The 15,889-nt window shown below is 35.4% G+C and overlaps 1 protein-coding gene across 47 annotated transcripts in view; it reads right to left on the bottom strand.

Annotated features, from left to right (window-relative positions):
* Positions 1 to 15,331, bottom strand: part of LOC114265706 (uncharacterized) — a 137,051-nt gene extending 121,720 nt beyond the window's left edge. Inside the window, exons 1-9 of one of the 47 annotated variants that reach the window (XR_014357725.1) lie at positions 14,892 to 15,297; positions 14,012 to 14,056; positions 12,532 to 12,686; positions 12,127 to 12,230; positions 11,621 to 11,692; positions 10,656 to 10,731; positions 9,753 to 9,993; positions 9,530 to 9,653; positions 5,479 to 5,757 (exon numbers count right to left, since the gene is read on the bottom strand). The gene's annotated coding sequence lies outside the window, so the exon portion shown is untranslated. Of the gene's footprint in view, positions 5,758 to 6,185; positions 6,867 to 9,368; positions 9,654 to 9,752; positions 9,994 to 10,655; positions 11,693 to 12,126; positions 12,231 to 12,531; positions 13,587 to 14,011; positions 14,073 to 14,891 lie in introns of those variants that run through there. The other 46 variants (XR_014357726.1, XR_014357739.1, XR_014357740.1 and 43 more) reach the window with 46 other exon arrangements.
* Positions 15,332 to 15,889: the final 558 nt, after the last annotated feature.

The following is a 15,889-nucleotide window of genomic DNA, read 5'->3' as shown; positions in this document are numbered from 1 at the left end:
TACTCAATCAAGTTTCACTTAAGCAAAATTCTTGAGCAATGAACAATTCTTCAAGCTTCCCTTTTCAATTCTTCTAAATTTCAAACCAAACTCTTGTTGAATCAAATTTCCTCCTACTCCCCTCTTTCTCCCTCACGATTTTGCAAGATGGTGGAGGCTAAAGGTGTGACAACATATGGAGAAATCAAACAAATGGCCTTGTAAGGGCCTATCAATGGCAAATGTGTAAATAGCTCAAGCTAAAGTAATTTAACATGATTTATTCTAACTTAATTGTTCCAAATCGAATTTTAATTAAACCTACCATAAAATTCTATAAATCCTAATTAGCATATAACACAAGTCAATTTCTGAATCGGTTGCTGATAAGGCTTTCAATTCGCAATTTGAAATTAAAACGTGAACAGATCGTTCTATATCAAACAGATAGAGATGCAATTAAAACAACACACTCACATAATCAATTTGGGATTTCATCTTAATTATTTACTTAGCATGCTTAATCATTAATTAATGCTAAACATAGGTCAGGGTTGTCACAGTCTTCCCTCCTTAAAAAGAGTTTGGTCCTTCAAACTCGAATTACTTTCATTTTGGAAGAATACCGGATTCAGGGGGAACAATTCAGGATATCTTTTCATCATATCGTCTTCTCTTTCCTAAGTCGCGTAAACGCCACCATGGTTTTGCCAATCCACTTTCACTAACAAAATTTTCTTATTTCTTAACCTCTTGATTCGTCGGTTTATAACCTGAATGGGTCGTTCTTCATAAGTGTAATCATCACTCAACACCACACGGGAGGCTCAATAACATAGAAAGGATCCCGAAGGTAATCCCGCAACATTGAAATGTGAAAGACATTATGCATATGTTCCATTTCAGGAGGGAGTGCTACCTGATATGCCACTAGATTAATCTTTTCAATGATTTCATACGGCCCAACATACCTCGGTGCTAGCTTACCCTTAACTCCAAAGCGAGTATGTCCTTTCATTGGTGTCACTTTAACAAAAACATGATCACCCATTTCATATTCCCTGTCTCGCCTGCGTACATCCGCGTAGCTTTTCTGTTGACTTTGTGCGATTTTCAGTCTTTGTTGAATTAATTTCACCTTTTCTGTTGTTTCATGCACAATTTTAGGGCCAAGTAAATGCTCATCTCCAACTTCTGCCCAACAAATAGGAGACCGACATTTTCTGCCATATAAAGCCTCGAAAGGCACCATACCAATACTCGAATGAAAACTATTGTTGTAGGCAAATTCAACTAAAGGCAAATGACTTTCCCAATTTCCTTGGAAATCAAGCACACACATACGCAGTAAGTCCTCTAGAGTTTGGATTGTTCTTTCTGATTGGCCATCTGTATGAGGATGGTATGCACTACTCAATCTCAGTTTAGTACCCAATGCTAATTGCAGACTTTGCCAAAACCGTGATGTAAATTTCGAGTCCCTATCAGAAACAATGGACACAGGCACTCCATGCAATCTAACAATTTCATTAATATAAATTGTGGCCAACTTATCCGCATTATAAATTGTTTTGACAGGTAAGAAATGAGCAGATTTATAAATTGTTTTGACAGGTAAGAAATGTGCAGACTTAGTTAACCGATCAATAATAACCCAAATTGAATCCATATCTCTACCGGAGCAAGGCAATCCAACAATGAAGTCCATAGTGATATGTTCTCATTTCCACTCTGGTATTGGCAAGGGTTGAAGTAAACCTGCGGGTTGTTGATGTTCGGCTTTGACTTGCTTGCAATGTAGGCATTTCAATACAAACTTAGCAATTTCTTTCTTCATTCCTGGCCACCAGAAATTAAGTTTCAAATCTTGGTACATTTTTGTATTTCCTGAATGGATAGAAAGTTTTGAACTGTGGCCTACTTGCAAGACTCACTTTTTCAATTCAGGATCATTTGATTCACACAACCTTCCTTGAAATTTCAATACATCATTTTCAAATTTAAAATCTGGCCTTGGTTTGGATTTCTGCTCATCAATGATCTTCTTTAAAAAGTCATCTTATTGCTGTTTCTCTTTGATCTCTTCAATGAGTGCTGGTTAAGCAGAAATAGCAGCCAATATCCCACCTTGTTCTTGCAAAACAATTTCAACCTCAAATTTTTCAAGGTCACGTAGCAGTTCTTTCTGTCCGGTGAGTAAACAGGCCAAATTCCCAATTGTTTTCCGACTAAGTGCATCAGCAACGGTGTTAGCTTTTCTCGGATTGTACAAAATTTGCAAGTCATAATCTTTTATCAATTCTAACCATCTCCGCTATCTCATGTTTAACTCTTTTTGGCTAAAGAAGTATTTTAAATTCTTGTGATCGGTATACACTTCACATGTTACCCCATATAAGTAGTGGCGCCAAATTTTCAATGCAAATACTACTGCGGCAAGTTCCAAGTCATGAGTTGGATAATTCTTTTCATGTGGGCTCAGTTGTCAGGAAGCATATGCAATAACTTTACCATTCTTTATTAACACACATCCCAAACCCTTATAAGAAGCATCACTGAAAATAGTAAATCCATCCGTACCTGAGGGTAGGGTGAGAATCGGTGCGGTCACAAGTCGAGCCTTCAATTCTCAGAAAGCTTATTCTCTCTGATTGGTCCAGTTAAATGGTATTCCCTTTTGAGTCAACTGAGTCAATGGCAGAGCAATTTTGGAAAAATCTTTCACAAACCTTCTATAGTACCCGACTAAGCCCAAGAAACTCCAGACTTCAGTAACATTAGTCGATCTAGGCCAATTCACCACTGCTTTAATCTTCTGTAGATCAACTGTAATGCCATCTTTACTGATCACATGCCCAAAAAACATAACATTATCTAGCCAAAATTCACACTTTGTTAGTTTTGCATATAGTTTCTGTTCTCTCAAGGTCTGTAAAACAATTCTCAAATGATGTTCATATTCCTTCTTACTCTTGGAATAAATCAAGATATCATCTATAAAAACAACCACAAATTTGTCGAGGAATGGTTTGAAAATTCTGTTCATAAGATCCATAAATGTAGTAAGCGCATTAGTAACTCCAAAAGGCATAACAAGAAATTCATAATGTCCGTACCTTGTTCGGGAGGCAGTCTTTTCAATGTCCTCTGCTTTGACTTTCAATTGGTGATATCCGGATCTGAGGTTAATTTTGGAAAAGACCTGAGCGCCTTGTAATTGGTCAAATAAATCATTAATACGAGGCAATGGGTACTTATTTTTCACTGTCACCCTATTTTTGTTCACAATAGTCAATACAAAGCCTTAATGAACCATCCTTTTTTTTCACAAATAAAACTGGAGCGCCCCACGGTGATGTACTAGGCCTAATAAAAAAAATTTCCAACAATTCCTATAACTGGATTTTTAATTCTTTCAATTCTGTAGGTGCCATTCTGTACAGAGCTTTGGAAATTGGTTGTGTACCCAGTAACACCTCAATGGTGAACTCAATCTCCCTATCAATCAAATCCCCTGGCAAATCATCTAGAAACACATCTGGGAATTCTCTGACTATTGGAATACTATCCACATTAGCTTTAACATCAGTAGGCACGGTCAATACACAACATAAATACCCTTTACACCCCTTTTTAATCAATTTAAATGCTTTCATAGATGAAATTAAGTATGGGGGAGGTACAATACCAACTCTGTTAAACACAAATTCAGGCAACTCAGGTAGACGAAAAATAACTTGCTTCGTTACACAGTCAATGGAGGCATGATGTTTTGTTAACCAATCCATTCTCAAGATTACATCAAAATGATCAAGGTTAAAGGGTAACAAATCAACATACAAAAGTACATCCCCGATAACAATCTCACATGCAGGATACACATAAGCACAAGTCATAGATCCCCTAGCAGGTGAAGATACAGCTAACAAATAGTTCATGGATTCCAGTGGTCTATTTAATTTTCATGAGAAAGCATGCGAGATAAATGAATGTGTAGACCCCAAATCAATCAGAATATAAGCATTTTAAGCACAAATTGAGAGTATACCTAACACAACTGCCTCGGTATTCTGCACATCTCTTGGTACAAGTGCAAACACTCGGTCTTGCCTCACAGGTTCTTTTCCAGTAACTTTGGGATTGGGTTTTGGTGTAACAGTTGATGCTGCGGCACTGGCTGTGGGTCTACTAGTGCCTTGTGATGTGAGAGGGCAATCTTTGACCATGTGGCCCACCTTGCCACACCTATAACATGCCTCAGAAATTTTGTAGCAAACCCCTTTATGTCTTTTGCCACACTCTGAACAAGGTGGCATAGAATTGTTTCCCTGACTAGAGCTACTTGTTGACCCTGTGTTTTGCTTTTTATTCAATGAGTTGTTCCAACCCTTTCTGAAATTAAAATTTTGTCTTTTGCCCCGCCATTCAGTCACTGGTGGCTTAGTCTGTTTCAATGCTGCAACATTTGCCTCGGCTATAATTGCTTGGTCCAGAACATCCACATACTTAAGTAATTTCAAGACATTAATTTGATCGAGTATTTCCACATTGAGCCCACCTTCAAACTTTCTGGCCTTTTTATAATCAGTATCCACCATATGTGGTGCATATCGGGTGAGTTCAGTGAACTTAGATTCATATTCAGCTACTGACATGGTACCCTACTTCAGTTGTTCAAATTCAGTTACCTTGCGGTCTCGGACACACTAGGGGAAATACTTCTCATAAAAGGCTTCTTTAAACTGAGTCCAGGTCATAGCATTGTTTGTTTCGCGAATAAGCCTCCACCACCGTCTGGCCTCTTCTTGTAAAGTAAAAGTAGCCAGTAACACCTTATGTGCCTCTAAACACGTAAATACTTCAAACAGTTTCTCGGTTTCTAGGACCCATGCTTCGGCCTTCAATGGCTCAAGACCTCCCTGGAATGTCGGTGGTTTTATCTTGTTAAACTTCTGTGTCAAGGCAATCACATCATCATTGGTGTTTAGTTCTGGCTGCACTGGTTGTGGAGAAGGAGGTGAGGACTGTTGGTTTTGTTGTTGTCTTAGAGCCTCAATCAACAGTTTAACCATTCTTTCCAACCTTGTCATTCTTGCTTCAGATGATTCAGATTCATCGGCATTTCTTGTATTCTCCATTTCACTATATGCAATACGGTAATAATAAACATAGAAAAATTGCTTACTTATGCACATTAGCACATACATACATATCACGACCACACACACTTTCGTATGCTCATGCAATGCCCTAATTACTTTTTAGGACATCGTATAGCTCATTTGGACACGTGTGTGTGGTATAACTCGTGCTCTGATACCAGTCTGTCACGACCCAAACCCGCCCATGTAGGTTTAGCATCGTAACTGGCCAGTAATCCTTGATTACCGAAGGCCTATTTAACAGTAATGATAGTAATGCAATGTAAAGGGGCTAGCAGAAGCTAATCAGTAATAGTTTATATCGTCTAATGAGCTGTGAAAACCTGAATGGGAAAACTTTTGGACATAACCACATTCATAGCCATATATACATACATACCAAAAACATATATATGAAGTAGCATACAGGTTAGGGACCTAATCCCCTCACCATAACTATACAATCAGAAGCCTTAGATATTCAGTACATTAACAGAGACAAAAAGAGTGAATCTGAAACACCCCAAAACAGCCTTGACTCGTATAGGTTCGGAACCTCGATATGAGGTACATTGGTTGGCTTGACAAAACATGAGTCTAAGTCAGCGCCTCTAGCTCTGGTCCGGTGTTTGGCCACCTACATATATATAAACTGTGAGCTAAAGCCCAGTGAATAACAAATGTGTAAAGGGGTTAAGAATGAATGACCTTTCTGTAATTAAAACAGTCATTTGCATCAGTAGATCAATTATTCAATCAGTGCCTCATATTTCATATCATGTCAGTCATTTAGGGATCATAGCAGTCATACGTGGTACATCCAATAGCAAAATAGTACAGTAGGTCTTAAAGACCGAACAATCATTTGATGGCCATCAATACAGTAATGGTTGTTCCAAGGATAAGAACTGACAGAGATCTCTGTAACAGTAGCAGTAACAGTAACAGTAGCAATAGCAGTAACAATAACAGTCAGTTGCTATGGATGCCATGAGTACAGTTCATAAAATAGGACAAACATTCATTCAGTAAACAATATCATTCGGAAAGCAGTACAGTTAATCATTTAGAAAATAATTATAATTTAACATAGCTTTATAACATTATTGCTCACAGATTACTGGGTTATTGGCAGGCTAATCAGCGCCCTTGGGTGCCAAACTTATACAGTTGCAGAACGAACACACATTAATTACACACCCGGAATTAATAACTTAGCCCCTTGCTTGCTTTAGTGTGGTTCTAAATCATTATCCTCATTATGATGCCTTAAACATGGCCTAGGAATACCTAGGATGGAATGAGAATACAAAAATGTACTTAAAAACTTGCTGAAAACAGGGATCTCGCTGGAGCATGGCTTCCTTAGCTCGAGCGGACATGCAGAATGTGCTTGGTCGCTCGAGTGTAGACTCCTTCGCTCGAGCGATCTGCAAAAATGTGAAAAGTACTGGTTGTTGAAAATCTCCGCTCGATGCTCACTCGAGCGTGAGACACAGTTCTTTACTCGAGCGCAAGTCTTGTCGCTCGAGCATGCTTCTGCACACGCAAAAATTCTGAGAGCTTGCAATTTACGCTTGAGCCAGCATTCCGTTGCTCGAGCGAAAGTCTGAAAACAAAGGTGGTTGCTCGAGCGTGGAATCCCTCGCTCGAACGAGGAAGCCAAATTCTGGGTTTTTCAGATTTGCTCCCAAAGCTCAAACCATGGATTTAATATGCCAAAACTCATCCTTTTGCGCCAAAATTCTGGAAAACACTTAAAGACTCATAACACAACATGATTTAAAGACTATTTCATAAAATTAAAGCCCAAAGGTATGCCAATTACATCAAATTTCAACTAAAACTTTATGATAGATTCAAAGACATGACATGCATGAGTTCTCATAAACTCCAAAACTTTAAAGTATGATCACATGCAAGATTCAACTAAAAAACATGGTGAATTTCTAAGGTACAACCATAATATGAACATGCATGTGGAAATTTTTATGAAAACAAATCTCAAAATTCAATGATAAGGACATGCTTGCATGGGTTGACTTAGCTTCCTCAAATTCTTGCTCAACACTCCCATTAATTTGCCTATTTAATTTGTGTTCAAGGACTAGGTGGCTCAATTTCAAGGTTAAAAGGTCGGGCTCTTACCTAGGCTACTCAATCAAGCTTCACTTAAGCAAAATTCTTGAGTAATAAACAATTCTTCAAGCTTTCCTCTTCAATTCTTCTAAATTTCAAGCCAAACTCTTGTTGAATCAAATTTCCTCCTACTCTCCTCTTTCTCCCTCACGATTTTGCAAGATGGTGGAGGCTAAAGGTGTGACAACATATGGAGAAATCAAACAAATGGCCTTGTAAGGGCCTATCAATGACAAATATGTAAATAGCTCAAGCTAAAGTAATTTAACATGATTTATTCTAACTTAATTGTTCCAAATCGAATTTTAATTAAACCTACCATAAAATTCTATAAATCCTAATTAGCATATAACACAAGTCAATTTCTGAATCGGTTGCTGATAAGGCTTTCAATTCGCAATTTGAAATTAAAACGTGAACAGATCATTCTATATCAAACAGATAGAGATGCAATTAAAACAACATACTCACATAATCAATTTGGGATTTCATCTTAATTATTTACCTAGCATGCTTAATCATGAAATAATGCTAAACATAGGTCAGGGTTGTCACAATATCCTTGGTCAGTGTTTTTAACATAGATGCATTTGTCACATTCGTTTATCTTAAACCCATTAGTAAGCATTTCATGATCAAATTTTTCATGCCATTGTTTAGGTGCTTGTTTTAATCCATAAAGGGATTTTACAAGCCGACAAACTTTCTTTTCTTGCCCCGGTACTACAAACCCTTCAGGTTGCTCCATATAAATCTCTTCATGTAGATCACCGTTTAAGAAAGCTGTCTTAACATCCATTTGATGTATTTCTAATTTAAACAACGCTGCTATGGCAATAAGCATGCGAATAGATGTTATTCTTGTCACAGGGAAACATGTGTCAAAATAGTCCAGACCTTCCTTTTGTCTGTAACCTTTAACTACAAGTCTTGCTTTATACTTGTCAATTGAACCATCTGCTTTCATTTTTCTCTTGAATATCCATTTATATCCAAGAGATTTAGAACCTGGTGGAAGATCTACCAATTCCCAAGTATGATTTTACATAATGGATTCAATTTCATTATTAACAGCCTCTTTCCACAAAGGTGCTTCAGGACCTGTCATTGCTACCTTAAAGCTTTGAGGTTAATTTTCTAACGGGTATGTTAGGAAATCCGGACCAAAGGATTTTGATGTTCTCGCTCTCTTACTTCGTCTTGGGTCGTCATCAGTTAAATCCTGTTAGTCGAGACCATTACTAGTTTCTTGTGTTTGATTGTCATTAGTCTCTTGACTTTGTGTACAGTCATAAGTTCTTTTCTGTAAACTTAATTCCTGTCCTTTCTTGTAGGGAAAGACATGTTCAAAAAACACAGCATTTCTTAACTCTATGATAGTGTTCACATTTATATCAGGTATTCCTGATTTAAAAGTCAGAAACCGATATGCACTACTATTCTGAGCATAACCAACAAACACACAATCTACTGTTCTTGGTCCAATCTTAGTCTTTTTAAGAACATGAACTTCAACTTTTGCCAAACACCCCCACACTTTTAAGTATTTGTAGGAAGGTGGTTGACCTTTCCACAATTCATAAGGAGTGCTGTTAGTTTTTTTATGGGGTATTCTGTTAAGAACATAATTAGCAGACAATATTGCTTCCTCCCACAAGTTCTGAGGTAAGCCTGAACTTAGTAACATGGCATTTATCATTTCTTTTAGGGTTTTATTCTTCCTTTTAGCAATTCCATTTTGCTGTGGAGAATAGGGTGTTATAGTTTGGTGAATAATGTCATGTTGTGCACAAAATTCATGGTGCATCATATTCACCACCTCTATCTCTTCTAACCATTTTAATGGTTTTTCCAAGTTGATTTTCAACTTCTGTTTTGTAGAGTTTAAACATTTCTAAGGCTTCATCTTTACTTTTAAGTAAATAAATATAACAATATTTTGTGCAATAATCGATAAATGTTATGAAATACTTTTTGCCGCCTCTAGTTTGAACAAATTCAAGATCACATACATCTGTATGAATTAATTCTAGAGGTTCGGTTTTCCTTTCAACCGATTTAAATGGAGCCTTAGTTAGTTTCGCTTCTACACAAATTTCACATTTATAATTAGGATCAATTTCAAACTTTGGTATATAATCTAAACCAATTAATTTACGCAAAGTATCAAAATTTACATGTCCTAATTTACGCAAAGTATCAAAATTTACATGTCCTTCTGAATGAATATCATGCAAAATTATTTGAAAATTTTGAACTTGAGAAATTACCATTTAGGAGTCTATCATAACAAAGTCCAGAAATTTACCGACAACAAATTTCTTCGTGCCGGCAACCTCTGTCTTGTATTTCTTCTCCAAAGAATCCCACAATTCTTTTGCTGACTTCAGAGGGCTGTAAACATTATACACCATGTTGTCAAGGCCATTGAGGATGTAGTTTTTGCATAGAAAATTTGAATGTTTCCAAACATCTACAGCGGCAACAACTTACCGATCACTTTCACCCTCTTTAAGTGTTAGAGCCTCTTCATGGAGAAACCGGGCCAAATTTAGAGTTGTAAGGTAGAATAGTATCTTCTACTGCCATCTCTTAAACTCAGTACCGTTAAATTTTTCTGATTTTTCTCCATGATTTATCGATACTTAAACATGGTTCTGAATAGGGACCGGTGTTGGTATAACAATTGGAGTACCACTTCCAGTTGCAATTTCAGTTGCAGTAGCCATAATATCTGATTACAAAAATCAAAAAAATAAATCACAAATTAATTTTCTAGTTACTAAAACCAAAAAATAAATTATAACACAAAATAAATTTTATTTTCCTTGTTACTAAAACCAAAAAAATAAAATACCACAATAATTTTCTGTAACACCAAATAATATTCTGTAATTATTAATGACACCAGTATATTACTACTTGTTGTCAAAAAAAATAGACAGTATATTACTACTAATCTAAGATCACAGATTTTAAGTATGATTAATAATCAATAAAACCTGAGATTAAACTTAAATAACTTATGCTTAATAATAATGAGATAAGATCACAATTATATATATATATTTTTTACATCACGGCTAGTATGTGTAATAAAAAAAAGGTTCAACCATAAAATGTGACTATCAACTAGAGTGTATAAATAGTGATTAAAATTTGAACAGACTTAATATCTAAAATATAATCAATATTATTTGTACAAAAATTTCCCTTAAATCACAACATTGACCACATAAATAACTAATTACCTCGTATATTTCATAAACGAAACTTGAATGTCAGAAAAATATATACAATGGAAATTAAGTAATAAAAAGTTTTTTACCATGATTACACAATAAAAATCTCATTTAAAAAAAAAAAAAAAAAAAAAAAAAAAAAAAAAAAAAAAACCTCTAGGAAAACTCCAAGTTCTTGAATATTCAATCTTCTTTGACCATATTTTTCATCTCTCCAAGCAATTTTTGACCTGAATAATGAAAATACAAATTAGTTCACAACTCGCTAGAAACATAGAAATAAACTTACTCGTTAAAAATTAAAGAAAACAAAAATTAAAAGAAAAAAAAAAATCTAAAAAGTTTATAGGATTAATCAGAGTTTGAATTAATCAACCAGACTGAAATTAAATGCAGGGGTAACATCATCCAGATACATCAACTGGATAGGTAAGGAAAAAAATTAAATTCCTGATAAGTGGTCTAAGAACAAAGAAGAGATTAAAATGGAGAGAGAGCTGAGCAATACACTATACAAGAGAGGGATACTTAGTGTTTTGTTGACATGTCAAGCATTTTCCAGGAAAAAGAGTATCACAGAATCACATTACTCTCTTAATCAAGATGTAACACGATTTAGAGTCTCTAGAGAACGGCCCTTGGAGTTGGGGCCAACCAAATAATTCAAACTCCATAATGTGAAAAATGGAGAAAGGGTAATTCATATAAAAATGAATTAGGGTTCAGATTAGTGATGAAAGAGCACGAATGTAGTGCTTGGCCAATCCCAAAATAATACAAAAGCCTCAACTTCAATATACTAAAATTTCATTGCTTTAGCTGGCAATAACAGATGATTTTGTCCATAGTTAGTGCTTAAGTTGATGATAAAACTTAACCATTTCCATTAAATAAATAATAAATAGAACAAAAACTAAGGTTATTAAAAATCAATACCAATTGAAGAAACTGAGCAGCTAAAAATAAAAACCTTATGCTTGACAATGGGAAAGGGTCATGAACTTTAGAAGATGAAAAGGTGGTTCATTGATCTCAGAACATGGTGCTATATATGAAGGAATAAATCATAAGAGGAAGGAATGAATCACAGTGGGGATGAGATTTCAATTCAGAAGTTACTTGTAACTTTGACATAAGACCCAGTTATGTTTGCCATTTTCAGAGTGTTGTACTACAATTATTACCTCCTCTCTGAAAAGAAAAAAATAAATAAAACAAATATACTATGATTAGTATAAACAATCTCTAAAACATTATGATTAAGCAAGAAGCTGACCAACATTTAAATCAAAAATGAAAAGGAATCAACATGAAGAACGAGCACATGAGATTGCCATATACATAGGAAATTTTATGTGTATATATATACACACAGCTACACAAAGTTACAAACATCTAGTAGTAGGCAAGCACTTTGTAAAGTTCTTCTAGATAAACTATATTTGCATTCAAAAAGCCACCTAAAATTGGAGACCTAAAAGAAGGGACAACAAAGCAAAATGGATCAAAGGTCAACAAGATTTGAGTCAACTTGCTTGGCTAATAATGCAAAGATATATTATAATTATAGGCAGCTTCCATGCATGCAGTTAATTGTTGGTTAGTGCGTTTAAGCCATGGGATACCTGGTTTATTAGGTATGCTAGTGAATGCTCTTGGCGAACTGACGCTTGTAAAAAAAAGACTTCAACTCAAGCTATTCAATTTCCTTCTTGGAATTTTGTTTCTCCTGTAGAACAAAAAATGATATCATTAATGAGCACTTGAACAAGTTCATGGATGACAACAAAGCAAATGACCATAAGAACTTCGCTTGTTTACAGCCCTATAACATGAGCACTAGGCAGGCCAATGAATGAAGCATTCACAATCTAAAAAAATATTCATCAACAACATCAAGTTTCAAAGCTTGAATAAGAATTGGCTAGAACATCTAAAGAATGAGAAACAGATAAAACTATCTAAAGTCAGTTACAAAAGAAGTGGCAATTCCTATCATTGGTAAAGAGACACAGACTGGAATAGCATACCTAGATCTTCCAGAGCTACTGCTTCAACTGATTATTCAGCTCTCCCTGCTGAGCTGCACATGCTCTAAAGTCTTAGAAACACCAAAGATTAAGTGCACGTCTGTGTATCCAACCCAAATTGCCATGTAACAGATAGCAGTGCACAACCCAACAAGCTGCAGAAGTTAGTTTCAAAAACCAGAACACATGACAAACACAAATTACTGAAATAAAAAAGGAGCAGAAAAAACGAGAACCACAAATAACCTTAGCTAAAGAATCTATAAGTTCAGAGCATCCCCATGAACTATGAAGGGTCATATCGCTGCCCGAAATTAAAAAAGCAATGACACTAACCTACATGCCTATAAAAATAGACACCGAGATTATACACTCGCATAATGAGATTAAATTATTAGAAAGTTAAAGCACCTAGAACTAATGATGCCTGAGCGCTCGACTTTCAGAAAATTAAAAGCTCAAGTCACAAGTCACATTTGAAATATATGTAAATACTCAATTTATGGTGTACATCAGCCTACCTTGATACATGTTTATTCACTTACAAGAACTTTACCTTCTTATATGAACTAAACATTTTAGAAAATAAAAAAACTCAAATAAAATACTGTACATTGAAACATATGTAAACACTCTAGTCAAACAAATCATAAACCTACCAAATTTAGCATTGTCATCAGTTATGGTGTACATCAGCCTACATTGATACATGTTTATTTACTTGTTGTAAGAGCTTTACCTTCTTATAAGAACTAAATATATGCACATGTCTCTTGACCTTATTTCTGCCACTAGCACCTGGTTCAGGAGAATAATACCTAAATGGGAGCATAAGCCAAAGCACCTGGTTCAGGAGAACTTCGCTTGCCTAGTGCTCATGTTGTCGATGAAATTTGGTAATGCTTCACTCAATATGGAGAATATTCGAAATGCTTCACTCAATGTGATGAAAAAAGTGTTTTTCCCTTGATTTGATAAGCATTTTATGAAAAGGTTGGAGATGGATTTTGAGCAATTTTTCATCAAATTTAAATTTGATAGAATAAAAAAAAAAACCAAAAAGGTAAGGACTGAAAAAGAACTTTTTTAGTTGCAGCAGAGCAGACTGCTAATTTTTTACCCTATAGTCGTCAGCCAAAAAGGTTAATTCAAATATGATTCTTCACGTAAGAAAGGGAAGGTGGAATTTGACCAAACTTTGGAAAGAAAAGTAGTCTTACCGAATTAACTGTGGAAAACAGATGCAAATACAATGAAAAACTTAAGAGCCATGACAAAGTGACGATTGCATTTATAAGGTAAAATGTCTATCTTACAGCAGCCTTGCCTCATCCATCAATCTCAAAACTCCAGGTCTGGGCTCCACTTGCCCATTAACAACACAAATCCATTTTCTTGGAAATCATTCATCCAGAATAATCACCCACATAGATGAACTAACAAGTAATCGTAAATGAAGAATAAATAAATTCCTACTTACACTTCCAGATTTGATAATTTCCTTGTATCTTCCAGTCTTCCAATCCTACAGATAAATAACCCTAAAACAGTCCATAAATATAGCCAACTAATTGATGATACAGATTAAAAAAACTCTCTTCAATTCGGAGGAATTTACAAGAGATTAGCATAAATATAGCCAATTCATCTCTGTTAAAGACCATGATCTCTTCCCCCTTTTCCCCCCAATTCTTCTCTCCAATAGGAGAGCTTTAAGAATAATTACTACAAAATTGCTATTGGTAACTTTGAGAAACCCTCTCTTTGCTCACAAGAGAAAGAAACCCTCACTCAACCAATCAGCCTGGCCTGTTTGGTTACCGAAATGTCTAGACAAAGCTGAATCACCCGAAATAGAAAGAAAGGAAATTTTGCTAACAAATGCAAATCCAACTAATTGACTTACTTAAATTTATTTTATTTTATTTTATTTTATTTTATTTGTTAAAAAATTTCCTAGAAACCAAAAACCCAAAATCAAAATCCAAACTCAACTACTATCAACTAAAACCACGCAATCAAACAATGAGAACATCAAAATTAAAAACACAACTACAATCAGAATTTAAAATAAAAAAATAAAAAAATCAATATTTAATTATTTCGATGTCGAGCAAGGTTTTTAATGAATTGAATTACAAGTACTTGTAATTTGAATTCTGAAAAAAGTTGGGAATAAGAAATGCGAGAATCAAATATTCATGAGTTCAAATGAGTCCCACTTAGGGGATAATGGTAATCTGTTAGGTGAAAAAAAAGGTGTTAAAAAGATTTGTTGAAGAGCTGGTGTTAATATGTTTAATATAAAAACTAATTCATAGAATCAGATATAGAATTTGTATAGATGGACAAAATTTTACAGAAGTAGAGTTGTGGTGGTCGTCGGGAGCGCCGGAGATATAGCCGGCGACGGAAGAGACAATCTTCAAACAAGATGAAAGAAACCTCACAGAATTGGGATGAAGGTGTGCTCGGTCTTGTTGCTTTCTTGTGCTTTTTTCATAATCAAAGACTTCTTCAAGTTTCACCGCTCACCGGGAAGCCACCGGTAACGATAACTGCTCCGCCGCCGCCGCCTCCGTCCGCCTCCGCCGCCGGAAACTGACGATCAGATACTCCGCGGCGGCAGATTTGGAGGAAAAAAGAAGCAGTGGGGCCACTGGAGGGAGATTTTGTGTTGTCGTGGTCGATCGAGAGAGAGCAGAGTTGAGGGAGTCCCTAGGGTTTATAAGGAAGAGTCGTGTGTGTTTGGACTCAATCTAAAGCAAGATTAGAAATTAGAAAATATTTTATATAAAACAAGATTGGAAGGAATTGCGATTAAAAGTATATAGGCTAAATTAAACTGACCAGGTTTTTTCAATAAATACATGGATTTTTTCTATAATTTTAACAATTACAATAATTTTTTCTATTTTACTTGACATTTTTCAAATTTTTGTTTTTTGTTAAATTGGAAATGGTGTTACTTTTTAGGAAAATTTACCAATAAATCCTATTTCATAAACTCTTAAACCAATTAGTCCCAACTTTATTCTTTTGTTCGGGTAAGTCCTATCAGTGGGGAAGTTTGTTACTTGTTGATCCTATTTTCCATATTTGGTCCTTTTTTATTTTTTTTTTATTAACCATGTGAATGTATCCAACAATCCCCAAAAACAGGGATTGGTTTGGAACCAGAAAAAACAGGGATCGATCCCCAAAAACCATGCAATCCAATGCGGACCGCTTCGTCTAGGTTTCCCCTCTCAGAATTTCTAGTCTTGAATCGTTTCCGGACTCGGCTTCCAAAACCCTTGCAATTTCTTCAGGCATATATGCTTTTTAACTCTCTGTAATACAGTTTTTATTTATTTTT

Source organism: Camellia sinensis, unplaced genomic scaffold (assembly GCF_055761805.1).
Source record: "Camellia sinensis isolate YWXY unplaced genomic scaffold, ASM5576180v1 Unanchor10, whole genome shotgun sequence".
NCBI lineage: Eukaryota > Viridiplantae > Streptophyta > Magnoliopsida > Ericales > Theaceae > Camellia > Camellia sinensis.
Note: the sequence above shows the minus strand (reverse complement) of the source record. Positions and strands in the feature narration are given on the sequence as shown.